Source organism: Hyaena hyaena, unplaced genomic scaffold, assembly GCF_003009895.1.
Source record: "Hyaena hyaena isolate Hyena2069 unplaced genomic scaffold, ASM300989v1 scaffold_567, whole genome shotgun sequence".
NCBI lineage: Eukaryota > Metazoa > Chordata > Mammalia > Carnivora > Hyaenidae > Hyaena > Hyaena hyaena.
The window spans coordinates 456925-476838 of NW_024081200.1; positions in this window are offsets into that span (position 1 = coordinate 456925).

Consider the following 19914-nt stretch of genomic DNA (forward strand, 5'->3'; position numbering starts at 1 on the left):
TTTGGTAAGAGCTAGTTGATAGTTAAGTAGCCTTTTAAACGATATTCTTAAATCAAGAAGGGTGACTTGGAAAGCCTGTATTATAACACTGTCCAAGTGATTAATATTATGTACCTGCTCTATCAAAATCCACTTCTGCAACAAAGGGCTGTTTGTGTAATATCTCTTTTCATTTTCACAAAGTGCTGTAACAGAGAAAAAACAGAATTCCAGCCTCAAGATATTTTTGCATGGTGTGATCTTTTGTTTGTTTGTTTGAGTTTTCAGTTTCCATTATTTAAAAAAATATTTAGCAGATGGTATAATCCCAATAAAATACATAAATAATCTAAAAACAGTTTCTTGAGATTAATAGTTTTTTCAAAGAAATAAAAGGAAAATGAGTTATTTTTGTATCAATGATAAAGCAAAATTATGAAGACATTCATGCAAGACCTGAAATTAGGACAAAATTATGTCTGTTAATGTGATTCTATTAGAGATGTATGTGTTTACACAATATAATTCAAATAAATTTTAAAAAGCTTAACAGATTTATTTTCAGTTTTATTTAAGGTTGCCAGATTACATATAGAGGCCCAATTAAATCAGAATCTCAGAAAAAAACACTGTTTTGGGCTAAGTATACTGTATGGCCAATATGTGGCCTGTATTGTGTGGGCTATCCTAATACTAAAAAAGTCATTGTTTATCTCACATTAAAATTTAATGGCATGTCCTGTATTTTATTTGGAAGATAATTAGTCTAGAAGCCTTTCTCTCTCCTTTAGTGCAACCTATGGATAAAAAACAAAACCTAAAATAAAATACCTGCTCTAGTTTAAATTGGCGCTTTTCTCCTCACTACACGTCATGTACATATTTCTGCTTTTAGGTGTACATCCATTTTCTTCTTTCCTCTGTGCTGCCTTCTGCCCTCTTTCCATTCCTCCTTCTTCCTCTTTCCCTTCTATCATTTCTCTACTGATAATGATTTCATTATTCCCTCTACTCTTGAAATTTACCCTTCTTTCACAGTTTCCGACACAACCCCTCTATAAGCTTTCCCCATGCATCATTCTTATGAATTAATTAATTGCTAAGAAATGTTGATCCTATTAATCTTTATCATATATTTCATTATAGAAAGCAACTTATTAGAAAATGTAAAGAAAGTAAGGCATTTTCTTGAATTTAAAAAAACATTTAAGACCCTGCCTTAAAGAAGATAAAATTAGAGATAAAATATACCTAGTTTCTGTCAACTTACAAAATGCTAATATCATATATAAAACTACAAGAAAAAGGATAAGCAATTCCCCTTTTATAAAAGAACATTTATTTTTGGGAAGGAGATAAATGTTTTGAGCTGAGAGCTCTGTTCTCAACCTGTTTTCATGCAGTACAAAATAAAATCTCTTGATATGCTCTCAAAGCTCTGCAAAGAGCAGTTCACAGTATTGAGACTTCACCATCATTATACTTCCTCTGTTGCTTTTGCTTAGGTGAGCCCCCAATCCATCTTTAGTGTTTAAGGAATCTCTCATCCAGGTGGCTCTGTCTGCCACAGATTCAGGGTTACCTTGGATCTCTAATTCTTCTTTTTTACCTTACTTTTAAATTTAAGGTGGCAGTATATTTTGAACAACAGAACTGAGTCCAAACTAACTATGAATTCAAGTAGCCTCTTTTAATTACCGTATCTATTCCATAAAGGATAAGAAAGAGCACAAATAGACCAAGAGAATAGATGCTATTGTACAATGAGCCAAATTGCCCTAAACTGCTCAGAATTTTAGGGAAGCAACCAGAGTTAACTGGAGTCTAACCAGTTAACCAGAGTTAGACTGCAAGATTACTTTCCGTAGAGCATACATTTGACTTTGACTATAGTGTTGCATGATCAATTTACCTGTAGCTATCAATTTCTGTAATTAGGTATGTATCCTAAGCAAATAAATAAATAAACATATCCATGCTCACCATCAATATTATTTTTAGCTGACATATTGTTTCAGTTTGAAAGATTAAGATTTCCTTTTGATTGCAAGGAGAGTATTGTATGAGAAGCATGTGTAATTCTTGCTACCATGCTTGACACTACAGTTGACCAATTTTAGTAACTTTTTAGAGTTCAAATCTATTGGAGGCTTTTGTTAGAAGAGCAAAGACTTTTCAAGTCCCCCCCATATATATATATTATAGAGTATGATAATGAATAACATTGAGAATTATTTTAAACTATTAAGAATTCAGAGGAATGTATATTATAAATTAAGAGATGGAAGAATATATCATACAATTTTAAGCAGAGTGTTTTTAAAAATTGTTTGTGCATTAGGATATTATTTTGACAAGATTCAATATTTAAGCCTCTGTTATTTCAATTTTCAGCTAGACTCGCACAACATAGGAAACTGATGGTTGTAGAGTACAATTCTTGTGGTAAGCAATTTACATGTTTCTTCCTAATAACTCTGTGAGATAATTTTTATAGCCATTCTATAGATAAAGAAGTTAAGGGCAAGAGAACTCAGGTAACTTCTCTATGGTATCAGAGCTATTAAGCAGCAAAGCTAGATTTGAATTCAGATTGAGGATGTGCTTTTTCTGCTACATAATGCAAATTCTGAATTTCAAAAATGGAGCAGAATGAAGAAATATGGAATAAATAAGGAATTAGCCTGGCTATATTCAAAAATTTCTTAAGCTGGTCTAGAATTTTTCAGAAAAACTTTCTGGATTTTTTGTACAGTGTCTAAAGGATCTACCTGGTAACTCTTTTAGTATAGGCACTAAGTTAGAGAAAGACAGAGAGAGATAAAAAGAGAAGGGAAGAGAAGGAAGATAAAGTAGAAACAGAAACGACACATAGGGGAAAATACCATTATTACTATAATTTAATAAATATCAAGAATTATGGTGAAATGGAATGCAAAAAATCTGATGACCTATAGTTTTATGACTTAGAAATTGAACTTTCCTGGTGTTGTGGTAAATAATAAGGGAAATGCAGTAGTTGTTACTAGTTTCCTCCACCTGAGCGGTTAGGTAGGGCCTGTAGCTAATCAGTTGGGAGAATCAGAAAGGTAACAAAACCTCCATGAGAAAGGCAAAGGGAGCTTCCTGAAAGTCTCATGTGGTACTCATGCTAAAGTTCTGTGAATATCAGGAAATCTTTTCCCTGGCTGGGAGTGGGACTCTGTGTCTTACTCTGCTGGCATCTTTTTGTCAAATTCATCATCACCCAGATGTGACAACTACACAGGGCCACAGAGACAACGCCAAAGCCAATGAAGGAAAATAGTCAGCAGTAGGTTCAGGTGTTGGCTACCTCACTTGAAGAGCTCATCTATGATCCTCTCACTACCGAATCAACAGACTGTCTTCTTCCCCATTCTTTCTGTCTTAACGTTTCATAGTCTTCCTTGAAAAACATTTCCACCTGTTTCCATATACAATGCTGTCCTCATTCTTCATATACCCCCTTTAAATCCTTCTGCTTCATTTGTACTCAAGGCTGTGGATGTCTTCCAAGAATACGTCATTGGTCCTTTGCGCGCGCACGCGCTCTCTCTCTCTTTGATATGTACTTAATAAATAAAATATTCACTCTTGTGACTTTTATTCACTCTCATAGTTTTCTGTGTTAAAACTAAATTCACATTTCCTTTTCTGCCCCCTCTTGCAAGTCTACTTCCTCTCGACTATCCTGCTTTTACTTCCAAGCCTACATGTCTAAAAGCAAAATTAATATGTACTCCAATAAAAAATGCCAAGACAAAACAGAAATGCACAAATTAAAAAGAAAAATGACTAACAAGCATAAGATATTCAAAATCACTAGTTATCAAAGAAATGCAAATGAAAACAAAAAAGGCATACCATTTACACCTATCAAGTTGTCAAATACTATTTAAAAATTATAATACAGAGTATTGGCAAGAGTGTAAGGAAATGGTCACTTCTACATTCTGTTGACAGAAAAGTAACTTGACAAAACTTTTCTCAAATGACATTTGGCAATACGTATCAAAAGCCTTAAAATGATGCAGTAAATATAAGCTAGTAATATCATTTCTCAGCATATATTTTGGGTTAAAAATATGTGATTGATATCATATATCTCATAACATTGTTTGTATAAATGAAAATAAGAATGTAATTATGCAACAGAAAGGGATTTCTTAAGGATAATGGTATATCTACACAATAAAATATTATACAGCCAAATAAATGCAGTTACAAAAGAAGTGTAATGTGAAAAGATGTTATTGATACATTGATGGTCATGGTATGATCATGTTTACTTTATGTTAAATGGAAAATGTAGGCAATAATACAGTGGATAGACTGTAACTCCATATTTGTAAAAACATATGTTTATCTGTATGTTTACATATATGTCTATATATATGTAGAGAAGACAAAGAAAAAGATTTGGGAGAGTATATGTCACAGAGTACAGTATAGATGTACACTATGTACAGGTAATTCTTCTAGTTTCTCTTTATTGTAGCTTCCATTTATTTCCATGAGGAGTATATGTGTTTGGTTTTATAGTAAGAAAATAGTATTTTTAAAAAACAAATCATTTCCCTTCCAAAATTCAGCCTTTTTCTGAATTTGTACTGATGCCAATGGCATCATCATTCTGCTCATCCATAATCAAAGCCATTTTATATTTGTCTACCTGACACATATATATTTTTACTCAAATATCAAGTTTTGTGAATTTGTTTCTATTATGCACCCTACCGAGAGATTCATCTTTAAATATTTTTGCAAATCAATTTCTATACTTAAAATCTGTCCCATGCAGAAGAGAAAGATTTTGGGTTCTGATTTGCATGCAACAGAGGCATGTTTATTTTGTGAAAATTTATCCTCTTCTATACCTATGATTTGTACTGTGTTGAGTATATGTTATACTTTGATAAAAAGCAAACAAGCAAATCAAAACAAAAATCTGCACATTATCTACAAGGTAAAGGTCAAAATCCTTAGCTTAATCATGGTTCCCTATGACTTGCAAGATAAAACCTAAACCTCAGAACTTCACATGAGAAGCATTTTTTTATGTGGTCCAAATCTACCTCCTTAGTTACATCTATGCTACTTACTCCTTTCCTCCTTCTCCTCAGCCTTCAAGGGCTTCCTCTCCAGTTACACAAATCAGCCTCTTCTCGTAATCAGGTGTAAATCTGGTAGCCTTTTACACAAACTTTGTTGTAAAGCTTCCTTGTGACAATTTTTTTTTACCTTGTCTTGCATTCTTCTTCCTCTTCTCCTCCTCCTCCTCCTCCTTCTCTTCTTGTAGCTAAAGTATTTATTTATTTATTTAAATTTGAGTTAGTTAACATAGAGTGTAGTATTGGTTTCAGGGGTAGAACCCAGTGATTTATCAATTACATATAACATCCAGTGCTTCTCCTAACAAGTGCCTTCCTTAATGCCCATCACCCATTGAGCCCATCCCCCAACCTCTCCTCCTCAGTGTTTATATCAGCACGAACAACAATAACCAAATTCTGGGAGGGGGTTCAAGATGGCGGAGAAGTAGGGAGCTCCGTGCATTTCGCTTGCACCCATCTCTCAAACAGAGAAGGCTTGAAGTCATAGGAACCTGAGCCACAGGAGTTTGGGAAGAGAAAGGGACAGAATACACTGGGAAGGCAACCTCATAAGTGTGGCTACCTCAAGAAACAAGCCCAAGTACATATGGCGGAGAGTCCCAAATACCACTGTCAGTAGGGAAACAAAATAACCAAAGTCTCAGCAAGAGAAACCAAGGGCACCATTTGAAGAATACTTCCTGAATGGACAGGTCCTGGACAGTCAAAGAACCCTCTTTAATACAGCAGCACCCGCAGGGGCAGAGTGCATAACAAGCTTTGAGAATTAACAAGAGACAGAAAGCTAACCAAAATAATGAAATGGAAGAGTTCTCCTCCAAAGAAATTCCAGGAAGAAATGACAGCTAAAGAACTGCTCAAAACAGATATAAGCAACATAACTGAACAAGAATTTGGAACAATAGTCATAAAATTAATCACTGGGCTTGAAAAAAGCATGGAAGACATCAGAGAAACTATTGCTACAAAGACTATGGAGCTTAAAAATAGTTGTGATGAATTAAAAAATGCTATAAATGAGATACATAATAAAATGGAGGCATCCAATGCACGGATTAAAGAGGCAGAAAGGAGGGGCACCTGGGTGGCTTAGTCAGTTAAGCGTCCGACTTTCGCTTAGGTCATGATCTCGCAGTTCATGGGTTCGAGCCCCGCGTCGGGCTCTGTGCTGACTGCCAGCTCAGAGCCTGGAGCCTGTTTCAGTCTGTGACTCCCTCTCTCTCTGACCCTCCCCTGCTCACGCTGTCTCTCTCTCTCCTAGAAATAAATAAAACATTAAAAAAAAAAAAAGAGGCAGAAAGGAGAATAAGTGATTTAGAAGACACTATTATAGAAAAAGAGGAAGCTGATAAAAAGAGAGAGAAACTGATCCAGCAACATGAAAGGAGAGTTTAAGAACCCAGCGATACGGTCAAACGCAACAATATCCGTATCATAGGAATCCCAGAAGAGGAAGAGAGAGGGAAAGGTGCTGAAGGAGTCCTGGAACAAATTATAGCAGAGAACTTCCCCAATCTGGGCAAGGAAGCAGACAGTGAAATACAAGAGGCATTGAGAACTCCCCTCAGACGTAACTTGAATCGATCTTCTGCACGACATATCATAGTGAAACTGGCAAAATATAAGGACAAAGAGAGAATTTTGAAAGTAGATAGGGATAAAAGGGCCCCAACATACAAAGGGAAACCTATCAGAGTGGTGACAGACCTATCGACTGAAACTTGGCAGGCTAGAAAGGAATGGCAAGAAATCTTCAAAGTGATGAACAGAAAAAATATGTAGCCAAGAATCCTCTATCCAGCAAGCCTGTCATTCAGAATACAAGGAGAGACAAAAGTCTTTCTAAATAAACAAAAATTGGAAGAATTTGTCACCACTAAACCAGCCCTACAAGAAATCCTGAGGGGGACTCTCTGAGGGAAACACTGCAAGGAACGCAAGATACCAGCGTCACCACCACAAGCATGAATCCCACAAAGGACACAATGACTTTAAATCCATATATTTCAATAATAACATCGTATGTAAATGAGCTGAACGCTCCAATCAAAAGACATAGGGTAGCAGAATGGATAAAAAAACAAAATCCATATATTTTCTGCCTACAAGAAACTCATTTTAGACTGGAGGACACCTTCAGATTGAAAGTAAGGGGATGGAGAAATATATATCATGCTAGTGGAAGTCAAAAGAAAGTTGGAATAGCTATACTTATATCAGACAAACTGGACTTTAAAGTAAAGACAGTAACAAGGGATGAAGAAGGGCATTATATAATAATTACAGGGTCTATTCATTAGGAAGAGCTAACTATTATAAATGTCTAAGCACTGAATATGGGAGCACCTAAATATATAAAACAATTAATCATAAACAGAAACAATCTTATGGATAAGAATGTGGTACTAGCAGGGGATTTTAATACTCTACGTACAGCAATGGCTAGATCAACTTGACAGAAAATCAATAAAAAAACAATGGACTTGAATGACACATTGGACCAGAGGCGTTTGACAGATGTGTTTAGAACTCTACATCCTGAGGCCATGGAATTCACTTTCTTCTCAAGTGCACATGGCACATTCTCCAAAACAGATCACATACTGGGATATAAAGCAGCCTTCAGTAAATATAAAAGAACTGTGATCATACCATGCACACTTTCAGATCACAACGCTATGAAACTTGAAATCAACCACAGGAAGAAGTCTAGAAAACCTCCAAAAACATGGAGGTTAAAGAACACCCTACTAAAGAACAAATGGGCCAATCAGGCGATTGGGGAAGAAATTTAAAATATATGGAAACAAATGAAAACAAAAATACAACAATCCAAACTCTATGGCATGTGGCAAAAGCAGTCCTAAGAGGAAAGTACATTGCACTCCAGGCCTATTTCAAGAAATTAGAAAAAGTGCAAATACAAAATCTAACAGCGCACCTAAAGGAATCAGAGGGAGAACAACAGGAGCACCCCAAATCCAGTAGTAGAAAAGAAATAATAAAAATTAGGGAAGAAATAAACAATATAGAAACAAAAAAAAATACAGTTGAACAGATCAATGAAACCAAGAATTTTTTTTTTGAAAAAATAAACAAAATTGATAAACCTCTAGCCAGGCTCCTCAAAAAGAAGAGAGAGAGCACCCAAATAGACAAATCATGAATGAAAAAGGACTTATTACAACCAACCCCTCAGAAATACAGGCAATTATCAGGGAATACTATGAAAAATTATATGCCAACAAACTAGACAACTTGGAAGAAATGGACAAATTCCTAAACATACACTCACTACCAAAATTCACGTGGGAAGAGATAGAAAATCTAAACAGACCCATAACTAGTGAGGAAATCCAATCAGTTATCAAAAATCTCCCAACAAATAACAGCTCTGGGCCAGATGGCTTCCCTGGGGAATACTACGAGACACTTAAAAAAGAATTAATACCCATTCTTCTCAAGCTATTCCAACAAATAGAAATCGGAGGAAAACTTTTGGACTCATTTTATGAAGCCAGCATCACTTTGATTCCCAAGCCAGACAGAGACTCAGCAAAAAAAAGAGACCTACAGGCCAATATCCTTGATGAATACAGATGCAAAAATCCTCAACAAGATACTTGCAAATCAAATCCAACAGCACATAAAAAGAATTATCCACCAAGATCAAGTGGGATTCATTCCTGGGTTACAGGGCTGGTTCAACATTAGCAACTCAATCAATGTGACACATTACATTAACAAAAGAAAAGATAAAAACCATATGATCCTGTAGATAGATGCAGAAAAAGCATTAGACAAAATACAGCATCCCTTCTTAATAAAGACCCTTGAGAAAGTCAGGATAGAAGGAACTTACCTAAACATCATAAAAGCCATCTATGAGAAGCCTTCAGCTAACATCATCCTCAACGGGGAAAAACTGAGAGTTTTCCCCCTGAGACCAGGAACACGACAGGAATGTCTACTCTCACCATTGTTGTTTAATATAGTGCTGGCAATCCTAGCTTCAATAATCAGTAAACAAAAGGAAACAAAAGGCATTGGAATTGGCAAAGAAGTCAAACTTTCACTTTTCTCAGACAACATGATACTCTACATAGAAAACCTGATAGACTCCACCAGAAGCCTACTAGAACTGATCCATGAATTCAGCAAAGTCACAGGGTACAAAATCAGTGTACAAAAATCGGTTGCATTTTTATACACCAATAATGAAGCAACAAAAAGAGAAATCAAGAAACTGATCCCATTCACCATTGAATAAAAAACCATAAAATACCTAGGAATAAACCTAACCAAAGATATAGGAGATCTGTATGATGAAAACTATAGAAAACTTATGAAGGAAATTGAAGAAGACACAAAGAAATGGAAAAACATTCCATGCTGATGGGTTGCAAGGATAAATATTGTTAAAATGTCATTATTACCTAAAGCAAACTACACTTTCAATGCAATCCCAATCAAAATTGCACCAGCATTCTTTTCAAAACTCGAACAAACTATCCTCAAATTTGTATGGAACCACAAAAGACCCTGAATAGCCAAAGTAATATTTAAGAAGAAAACCAAACCGGGAGGCATCACCATCCCAGACTTTAGCCTCTACGACAAAGCTGTCATCATCAAGACAGTATGGTATTGGCACAAAACAGACACATAGACCAATGGAATACAATAGAGAACTCAGAATTGGACCCACAAATGTATGGCCAATTAATCTTTGACAATGCGGGGAAGAGCATCCAATGGAAAAAAGACAGCCTCTTTAACAGATGGTACTGGCAGAACTGGACAGCAACATGTAGAAGAATGAAACTACATCACTTTCTCACACCATACACAAAAATTAACTCAAAATGGATAAAGGACCTGAATGTGAGACAGGACACCATCAAAATCCTAGAAGAGAAACCTGGAAACAACCTCCTTGTCCTCCACTGCAGCAATTTCTTACTTGACACATCCCCAAAGGCAAGGGAATCAAGAGCAAAAATGAACTACTGGGACCTCATCAAGATAAAAAACTTCTGCACAGCAAAGGAAACAATCCATAAAACTAATAAGCAACAAACAGTGTGGAAGTTCCTAAAAAAATTTACAATAGAACTCCCCTATGACCCAGCAGTAGCACTGCTAGGAATTTACCCAAGGGATACAGGAGTGCTGATGCATAGGGGCACATGTACCCCAGTGTTCATAGCAGCACTCTCAACAATAGCCAAAACATGGAAAGAGCCTACGTGTCCATCAACTGACGAATGGATCAAGAAGATGTGGTATAGTTATACAAAGGAATACTGCATGGCAATAAGAAAGAATGAAATCTGGCCATTTGTAGCAACATGGATGGAACTAGAGGGTGTTATGCTGAGTGAAATAAGTCAGGTGGAGAAGGACAGATACCATATGTTTGCACATATAGGTGGATTAGGAGGAAGTTAATGGAGGACGATGAGGGAGAAGGGGAAAAATAGTTGGAGAGAGGGAGGGAGGCAAACCATGAGAGACTCTTGAATACTGAGAACAAAATGAGGGCTGATGGGGGTCGGGGAGAGGGGAAGGGGAGTGATGGGCATTGGGGAGGTCACTCGTTGGGATGAGTACTGGGTATTATATGTAAACCAACTTAATAAACTATTTAAGAAAAAAAATAACCAAATTCTGAACTATCCATTGACTGATGAATGGATAAAAAAGATGTGAGATATATATATATATATATATATATATATATACACATGTGTACATATATATGTATATATGTATGTGTGTGGCATATACATATTTATACATACACATAACAGAATGCTACTCAGTGATCAAAAAGAATGAAATATTGCCATTTGCAGCAACATGGATGAACTAGAGTGTATTATGCTGAGTGAAATAAGTCAAGGTTAGAAAGACAAGTATCTTATGATTTTACTCATATGTGGAATTTAAGAAACACAATAGATGGATATAGGGGAAGGGAAGGAAAAATAAGATAAATACATTGCCTTGCATTCTTAAAATATTTACTTTCATGTGTAGTGTAGAGAAAAACACACACCATTCAGACAGTGAAAACCACGCGTTAGTTAGCCCCTTCTGATCTGAAGGGTTTACATAATTTATTACTCTATTTTTCTAGCCAGGAATCCTAATTAATCTATTACTTATGTGGAACATGTATAGGGAGAATGGCTGTTAACATGATAAATCTGAATTACCCTCAAAGGGGCACTTATTCATTCTATAAAGAAATTATACTACTCCATTGTTTAAATCCACAAATAAATATTACAAGAGAAAAAAATTCATATTTTTGACATTTTATAAAACAATGCAGAACTTTATGTCATCATTACTGATATTTTGCCTCAAGGCTTTGGCTCTTTGAACAAAAATCATGTCATACAAAATAAAATGGAATATTTTCCTATAGGTTAGAAGGAGTATAGTGTACACTGCTGGAAATAAATTATCTGAGGATAAATACATTAGGAGTTACAGAATGCCTTTTGTATGCTTATAAAGAAAGAAGACATCAGATGCCTAGAACTTGATGTTAAAAGTTTATATATTAAATGCACTACCTCAACTTGTCCTTGAAGCACAGTGGCTTTTAACACAAGACTTAAACATCAGTCATAGCCTCTTTTCTCTGCTTTAAGAGAAAAGGTGAAACAAGTTTTGCTGCTTTCTTACTGTGGTACTGATTCAAATGAATATTGGTGTCTTTTGGGTTTCTATATTATTTTGGGCATGGGGGTTGAACATGGGACTTCTTTGTAACAGCGTCCCCAGATGTTAGGACTTTTTCACTGTGCATAGAAATGTGAATATATTTATGTACTGGAGTGACACTTCCACAGGAAGCCTAGAGACCTATCTGTTTACTACATGTCACTGAAGTTAAAATGTAAGTGTGGGTAAATTTCACTGCTTGTTTAGACTTTAGGAATATCATTACTCAGTGTTAGACAATAAGAAATGGAAAACACTTAAGTGGCTTTCTTATACCTGGATCTGTTGATTTTGTTTTGTCAATGAGGGCTTTCATTAAGAGCGACTGAAGGTTAGTCTCTCTCAATTGATGTAGTGGTAACAATTTACTCTCTCCTGCCATAGTAAAGATAGAACCTGTCCTTCAATCTGTTTGTGGTAGAGATTTTTTTTTTTTTTTAAGTATAAACATTGAATTCCTCTGCTTACTTGGAGATGGAAGGTCATTAACAGGGCACTTGAGCAGATTGGAATTACAGTCAATTGAGACGCTGAAACATCCTAAATGGCCTAATGCAGCAACTAAGTGCTTCTTAAATTCCAAAACTTTTACTTGAGCACAGCAATCATGAGTTTCCATGGCCTTTAGTAAATGCTGTTTTTTATAGTTTTGTGTGAGGAAGCAACACAAATTTAAATTACTGTGTTCATATATTTTTTGCTTAGTGATATTGATTTGTCAAGATGTAAATGTGAAATTTGATTCTAACTTAATTCTATAGTTAAATCTTGAAATTAATAGAAAAGTTAATGAAAAGTAATTTAGTGGTACAGCTAATGTCACTGCAATTTATGTTAACTGTTTGAAATTTTATATTAAATTTGTACTGTTATAGCCATACATATGGAGAATATGTATATATGTATATGTATTTCTTTTCTAGCTTATAATCTCTTAAATGTTGGTTTAACTCCTAGAAAGAGAAACTCACTTCCAGCACATAAAGATAAAAAGAATTTTTGTTGGGGAACCTGGGTGGTTCAGTCAGTTAAACGGCTGACTTCAGCTCAGGTCATGATCTAACAGTTCGTGGGTTCGAGCCCCGAGTTGGGCTCTGTGCTGACAGCTCAGAGCATGGAGCCTGCTTCAGATTCTCTGTCTCCCTTTCTCTCTGACCCTCCCCTGCTCACACTCTGTGTGTCTCTCTCTCTCAAAACTAAATAAACATTAAAAAATGAAAAAAAAAAAGAATTTTTGTTATCCAAAGTAGAGAATGGGCTACAGAATATAAAGAAAGAAAACCCAACTGAATACACTCAAACATGAATAGGTTACAGATACTGGATTTTTAATGCCAATGAGCAAACACTAGGAAATGTGCTACAGAAATCCCAAAAAGCCACTGATGGATGAATATGAGGCCCAGAGGGCAAATAAAAGAGTCATTTTTTAGTTAACAAGAATGTCAGTTTCCCCATTTTTTTCTTTAACTGTTCTACTTGATTTTTCTTCTATTTTTTATTTTTTGATGTTCTACAAATATATTTTATGCATTTTTCTCTTCATTGCACCTTTGATCTCACTTCCTCATGCCATAAAAGAGAGAGGCAATTAAAGTGAGGGAGCCAGGCAAGCCTTGTGGAAGTGTCATCAGCAATCGAATGTATCTTAGGCCAGACAAAATACAGCATATGAAAATGATGCATACTGTCATAAGTAACTCTAGTAGGTAGAACAATGAATTCCTAAGAAGACCTGGATCTTAGTACTGGTATTATCTCACCACCAGCAGGATCAAGGACATTTGACTTTTCTTGCCTCGGTGGTCCACATCTGCTAAATGAAAAGATCTCATTAGATGACTGGTGAGGTTATGTACAACTCTAAAATCTATGATGTTAGGTGAACGTACAAATTGCTGAAATTATTTTTTTTTGTCATTTATTCAACAAATTCAAGTTGCTAATGAAAATAAGTTAATAATAGGAAGTTTGGATAATTCCTGCAGAATGAATTCGAGAATGCAGTCTCTGTTACAAACCATGATAGAATAAGTGAGACAGGAGGAGAGTTGTGAGGAAGGCATATTTAGTCTTACAATACAAACTCAAAAACTGAAATGATATACGGTGATGGGGACTGTATTGGTAATTAGTTCAGCACTGTGAGTGCTTGAAAGGCTGGACGTTAGGAGATGGAAACTGTGAGCTAGGAAATAGGATGCCAGTGGTACAGGTGTAGACATCTTTCTGAGATCAGAGTTAAATGGGAGGCAGGAAATGAGGTGGCAATTAAGTAATCGACTGCTGTCAAGATTAGGTTTTTTTCAAGACAGTCTAGGGCAAGGTCAAAGGTAAGGGTAGGGTTGAACAAAGTAAGAATCAGATTTTTTTTTTTTCATTTCTTAGATAACTATATCTGAAAAACTTCTATAGAGTTTATGCTGGGGCAGCAATGCATATTTTATAAACACAAATTTTCAAGCCTCATACTAGTAAATAATATGTTTGAGACTCACTTGGGCATACCTGGCATGGCCCCAGAATAGTACTGAGAAAACAACACCTCTTTTATCATGCATGGTACAAAGTCTACCAAATAATAATATGCATTTTTTGAAATGACTAAATATATACTTACATAGCAGACTATTCAAAGCCATTATAGAGTAGTAAGCAAGTAATAAATGTTCAAAAGTCCGTAACTATACATTCATGTAATATACAGCTGTCACCTTCAATATATTAAATAATGTAACTTCTCAACCATGGCTCTTTAAGCAGTATCTGTAACAGCTTAAATAGATAACTTTTAAGCCTAATCTTGAATAAGTAGAGGAAAAAGGTATTTACCTTTCATCTGTAGAAGTTGTTGCGATTACTATTTAACTCTTTGTTCCAAGAAAATTTAACTGTTGTTTGCAAAACATTTTGATTTTGAATGCTATTGTTGTAAATGTTATTTAAAATGTTTTTAATGTTTATTTATTTTTGAGAGAGAGAGAGAGAAGAGCAGGGGAAGGGCAGAGAGAGAGGGAGACATAGAATCTGAAGCAGGCTCCAGACTCTGAGCTGTCAGTGCAGAGCCAGATATGGGGCTCTAACTCAAAAACTGTGAGATCATGACCTGAGCAAAAGTTGGATGTATAACTGACTGAGCCACCCAGGTGCCCTGTAAAATATTACTTTATTGCATATAATATATATAATAGTAAAAATTGCTTATAAAATAAATTATTGAAGGACATAGAAAAAATAATCACTTTTAATGTGTTCATTGATAATCAGTGGGGATTTTTTTAAAACACAAAATGTTTTTTTTAAAAAAGAAAACCAAAACTCCCCTAAAAACAAAATGTTTTTGCTAATGGTGTGAACTTGACCCACTCGCTACCAGCAGGTATAAAACAGGAATTTACTTTCCCACAGAACAGAGTTTATCAGAGTGGATGTTATCTTCAATAATTCAAGAGGATACATTTCCAGCAAAATTTTAATGGGTGATAAGGTACTTAAATCTTAGAATATTTAAACTAAATTTACAAAATTCATTTTATCATTTCATTGTTGGAATTTGTGGATAACTCTACTCATATTTCATGTTAGTAAGTCAAAAGATCAAGATAACTTTTTGTATTTTTTCAAGTCTCCATTCTTGCTACAGTAGACAGCTGGACATTTCTTAGCACTCTCTGAAGGTAAAAATAATCGTATTCACTGCATTACCTATCTGTAACTCTGTGTAGTAAACAATGACAGGAAAAGGTTAAAAAGTTATGAGTCATTTTCAATGCCCTCTTGAGCATTGTGTCATTTTGTTTTACTACTATTTCAGACAAAACCCTGGTTGTAGTTCTAGGTTGTGGCTTGGCAGTACATAGTTTATTCATGTTGTAAACATAATAAAACATCAGTCTTAGCATTAAAGCACATCCTCCTGATGCATCTCTATCAGAGTAGTCCCTCCATCTTTCTATCTCTCTGCTACTTGGAGTTTGGTGAATTTAAGCCTACACGTAAAACACAGGAAAGTTGTTCATTAAGTTAAAAATGCTTTTAATTTGTGATAATCAGAAACCATTCCCAACACCAATATCAGACTGCAAGAGATTTTGCTCCTACTTTAGGAGGAAATTAAAGCTTTTAGGAAAGATTTATCTCAACCACCTATTCATTTTCTGAACATCTACTTTCTTTATCCTATTCTCATAGCCTCTTTCTTCCTAGTGGGGACTTTGCTCAGTCTAAAAACTTTTCCAACTCTCTTACACTAAAACTATTTTCTTTCATATATCTTTTGGCATTCACTATTTTCTCTTCCCTCCCATCTACACTTACTGAACAATTGGTTTTCATCTCAGATGTCTATTACCTCATCCCACATTCATCTTCCAACAGCTTGCAAGCTAACTTCTGTCCACATCACTCTGAGAGACTATTGGTGCTGAGGTCACTGGAGATCAAACTGAATGGACAGTTCAATCTGTACGTTACCAGACAGTTCTTTTCTGAATATTAATGATCAGCTTCTCTCCTGAAAATTTTCTATTCCCTAATATTTTGTGACACTATTCTCACTGGGTTCTTTTTCCTTCTCACTCATTTAGTTTGGCCCTGATGTAGCTGCTATCAAACATTACACCCATGATCATGATTTCAAGCAACCCACCCTTATGTGCAGATGATTTCCAAGTCTCTATCTCCAGACTAGATTTTAATTTGCACTTTATTTAGACTACATATTCTCAGTTGCAAATACCCGCTAGAGTGTCAAACTCAACAAGCCTGAAATGAAACTTACTTTTTTTTTTTAACCCTAAATGAGCTCATATCCTATATTTTCTGCGTAATTTTCCTGGATCAATTTCTATTCCATCACTTAAGCTAGAAGCCTAGTTCTTGACTTCTTTCACTCTCTTTTTCTCTCTACATTTGAAACCTTAAAGTATTGTATTTCAGCAATTATAGATGTAGATTTCATGTTTTAACATCTCTGAAATCAGGATACATCTCAACAAGCAACAATTAATGTATTGTTATAGTTTGATTAGCAGAGATTTTATTCCCTCTTAGTGGTACAAAGAGAAATGTGTACCATCGTTCCTTACATTAGATGAAATACAGTACTTAATAAATCTATCTCAATATCTCCAACTTCACTACTACTCCTATAAATCAAAACTCTTCCTGTCTTCTAACAATTTTTACTCATTATTTTCAAGATTTTGAGAATCTTGTGTTTAGAATGCAATCTGATTATGGAATTGTTCTATTTTTTAAATTTTTTAAATGTTCTATTTATTTTTGAGAGAGAGATAGAGATAGCATGAGCAGGGGAGGGTCAGAGAGAGAGGGAGACACAAAATCTGAAGATAGGCTCCAGGCTCTGAGCTAGCTGTCAGCACAGAACCCGCCTAGGGGCTCGAACCCATGAAATGTGAGATCATGATCGGAGCTAAAGTCGGGCGCTTAACCGACTGAACCAACTGGGCGCCCTAGAATTGTTCTATTTTAATCTTTCGGTTACTTCCCATCACCTGTGGGATGAAGCCCAGTTATTTACATGGATTCAAAGCTGCCCATGCTCTAGACCCCAATTTTCCACATCAGTCTCCTAAGGAAAGATCTCTCTTGGGCTCCCTCTCCTTGAAAGCTTCCCGTCACACACACAATGGATATCCTTCTTTGAGACTCAGTATCTAAGAAAGGAGACATTTTTATCTAAGGAAGACTGGATGTCCCACAATAACCTAGGCATATCTACATCATTGTGCTTATCCCAAGTACCATAGATTTTATTAGTCTGCATCCCTTGACAGTGTTTTTTTTTTCTTTCTTGAGGGCAGAACCTGTATTAAGTAATTTTTGTATCTCTAGAACCGAATATACAACTTGGAACCTGAAAGGATTTTGATAGCTATTTACTGAATAAAAACACTGAGTGGGATATATCAGTGGAAAAATGACAGTTAAAACATTGTTGAAAGGTATGATCGCTCATGAATAGCACATGATGGGAAATAAAAGTTTAATAATTCTGGAGAACACCAATTTTTAAGGGTCATACAGAGAGAGATGTACCTGCAAAGAAGACTGAGAAATGGATATTAGAGATCTATAATCTTGATTGAAATAGTGGTGACATGGAAGCTCATCTTGTTCCCTCAACCATGCTTGTCCTTCCCTACCCAAGTCCCATAATCACCCCATCCTCTTTCCTCCTCTATCACCCTGACAAGTTGACACCTGAGTTATGGTCTGAAGGATGTTAATTAGATTCAGAGCAAAGGAAAGAATATTTCAGACAAATGATCTGGAATGTGCAAGTTTCCTATGGAAGGGGGTCATAAAAAGTGACCCGTGCACAGCTGATGTGAAAAGGTGTGCAAAATGAGGCTGGAGAGTAATTGGTGCCAGAGAATGCAAGGTCTCCTGAATCATATTCTGGAATTTTCCCATGGGGTCATGGAAAGCCAGAGGAAGGTTTTAACTCCTAGCACAGGAGGTCATGTGGTGCATTTCCTCAAGGTCATTCTATCTTGATTGGACGGGAACTGTAGTGGACATAGGAGAATAGTTATGTTTCTTGCACAAATAAAGAAAATAAGTAAGGTATAGAAAAATAAAACAGTGGGGCGCTTGGGTGGCTCAGTCAGCTAAGCACCCAACTTACTTCAGTTCATGATCTCGCAGTCTGCGAGTTTGAGCCTGGCATTAGGATCTTCTGCTGTCAGCATAGAGCCCGCTTCGGAGCCTCTGTACTACTCTTCTCTCTCTGCCGCTCCCCTGCCTGTGTTCTCTCTCTCTCTCAAAAATAAAATAAACATTTAAAAATTTAACAAAGAAAAAGAACGTGGGACTTATGGCTGAGTAGGCTTGAGATAGACCCAGATTGTGGCATTTTTATGACACTGTGAGGATTAAATGAGAGAACTTATAGAAAGCTTGACAAGAATTACTTCTATTCCACCTCTCCAAAACCATGTTCTTTTTAAACATTTGTCAAAGAACTACATGTTATGCACAAATCATATTCACTTTCAAATTTTAAAACTCACCTGCAGCTTACATTTAAGATTTATATTCTTTTGATATTGTTCAAATAGCTATATTGTTGGTTCATATCTTTATATTTTTTACTCTTGACTTTGTATTTATTTAAGGTAAAAAGTAAATTCCAGTCTTATGAATAAAAACAAAAAAAGTGTAAAACTCACTACAGAGACTTAATAAGTAGGTTGAGGTAAGTAGAGAAGATTACAATTTGGGCCAACCAACATCAACTCTAACCCCTTAAACAATGCCTCCTTTTATGTACTGCACTTCATATGGGTATCACAGTAGAACTGTGTAATGACAGCCCTAATAGCTACCAGTCATAAAGAAACAACAGAAGAACAAATGTTGAGACTTGAAAGTTGGAAGGATCAATAGCGAGATAGTATTTGTTATATGAGAACCGAAATTAGATCTTCAAAGAAATACTGCCGAAAGAAAAATAAATTAGGTAATTTAGTATGTTCAAGAAACAACTTTATTTTAAAGTTTGACTCCCAACACACACTATATATTTCTGTCATTGCTCATCTGGTTTAAAGGATCTATCCAATCCAACTTTTCTTTATCCTCTGGCTATTTTTATAGTTTGAGCTACCCAATTTGGTGTAAGCTTTATAGAATACTCTCTGTGTTTTGAGGGTGTAGATGAGCTTCATCTTCTGTGGGTACGTTTCTTAAAGTTAGATATTATTTTTTTTATCTCTAGCATCTGAAAATGATGTAAAACATGGTAAATACACAAAGACATAGTTGGTCAGGTAAACATGTTAGTGTGGAGGGTCTCTGCTCAAACACTACATCCTCACAGAGCTCCTTACTATCTACTTTCATCTTCCTCTACTTTATATTTCTTCCTGACATTTATGTCCATATATATAATGTGTAGTCAGCCTTCTTCACTATAACATATGCTGCATGAGGGTGGGGACTGTGTCTTCCTCACTACTACATCACCAGGGCCTGGAAGAGGGCTTGACACAGAACAGATGCTCAAATAAATTTAATAAATGAGTGAATAATCAAT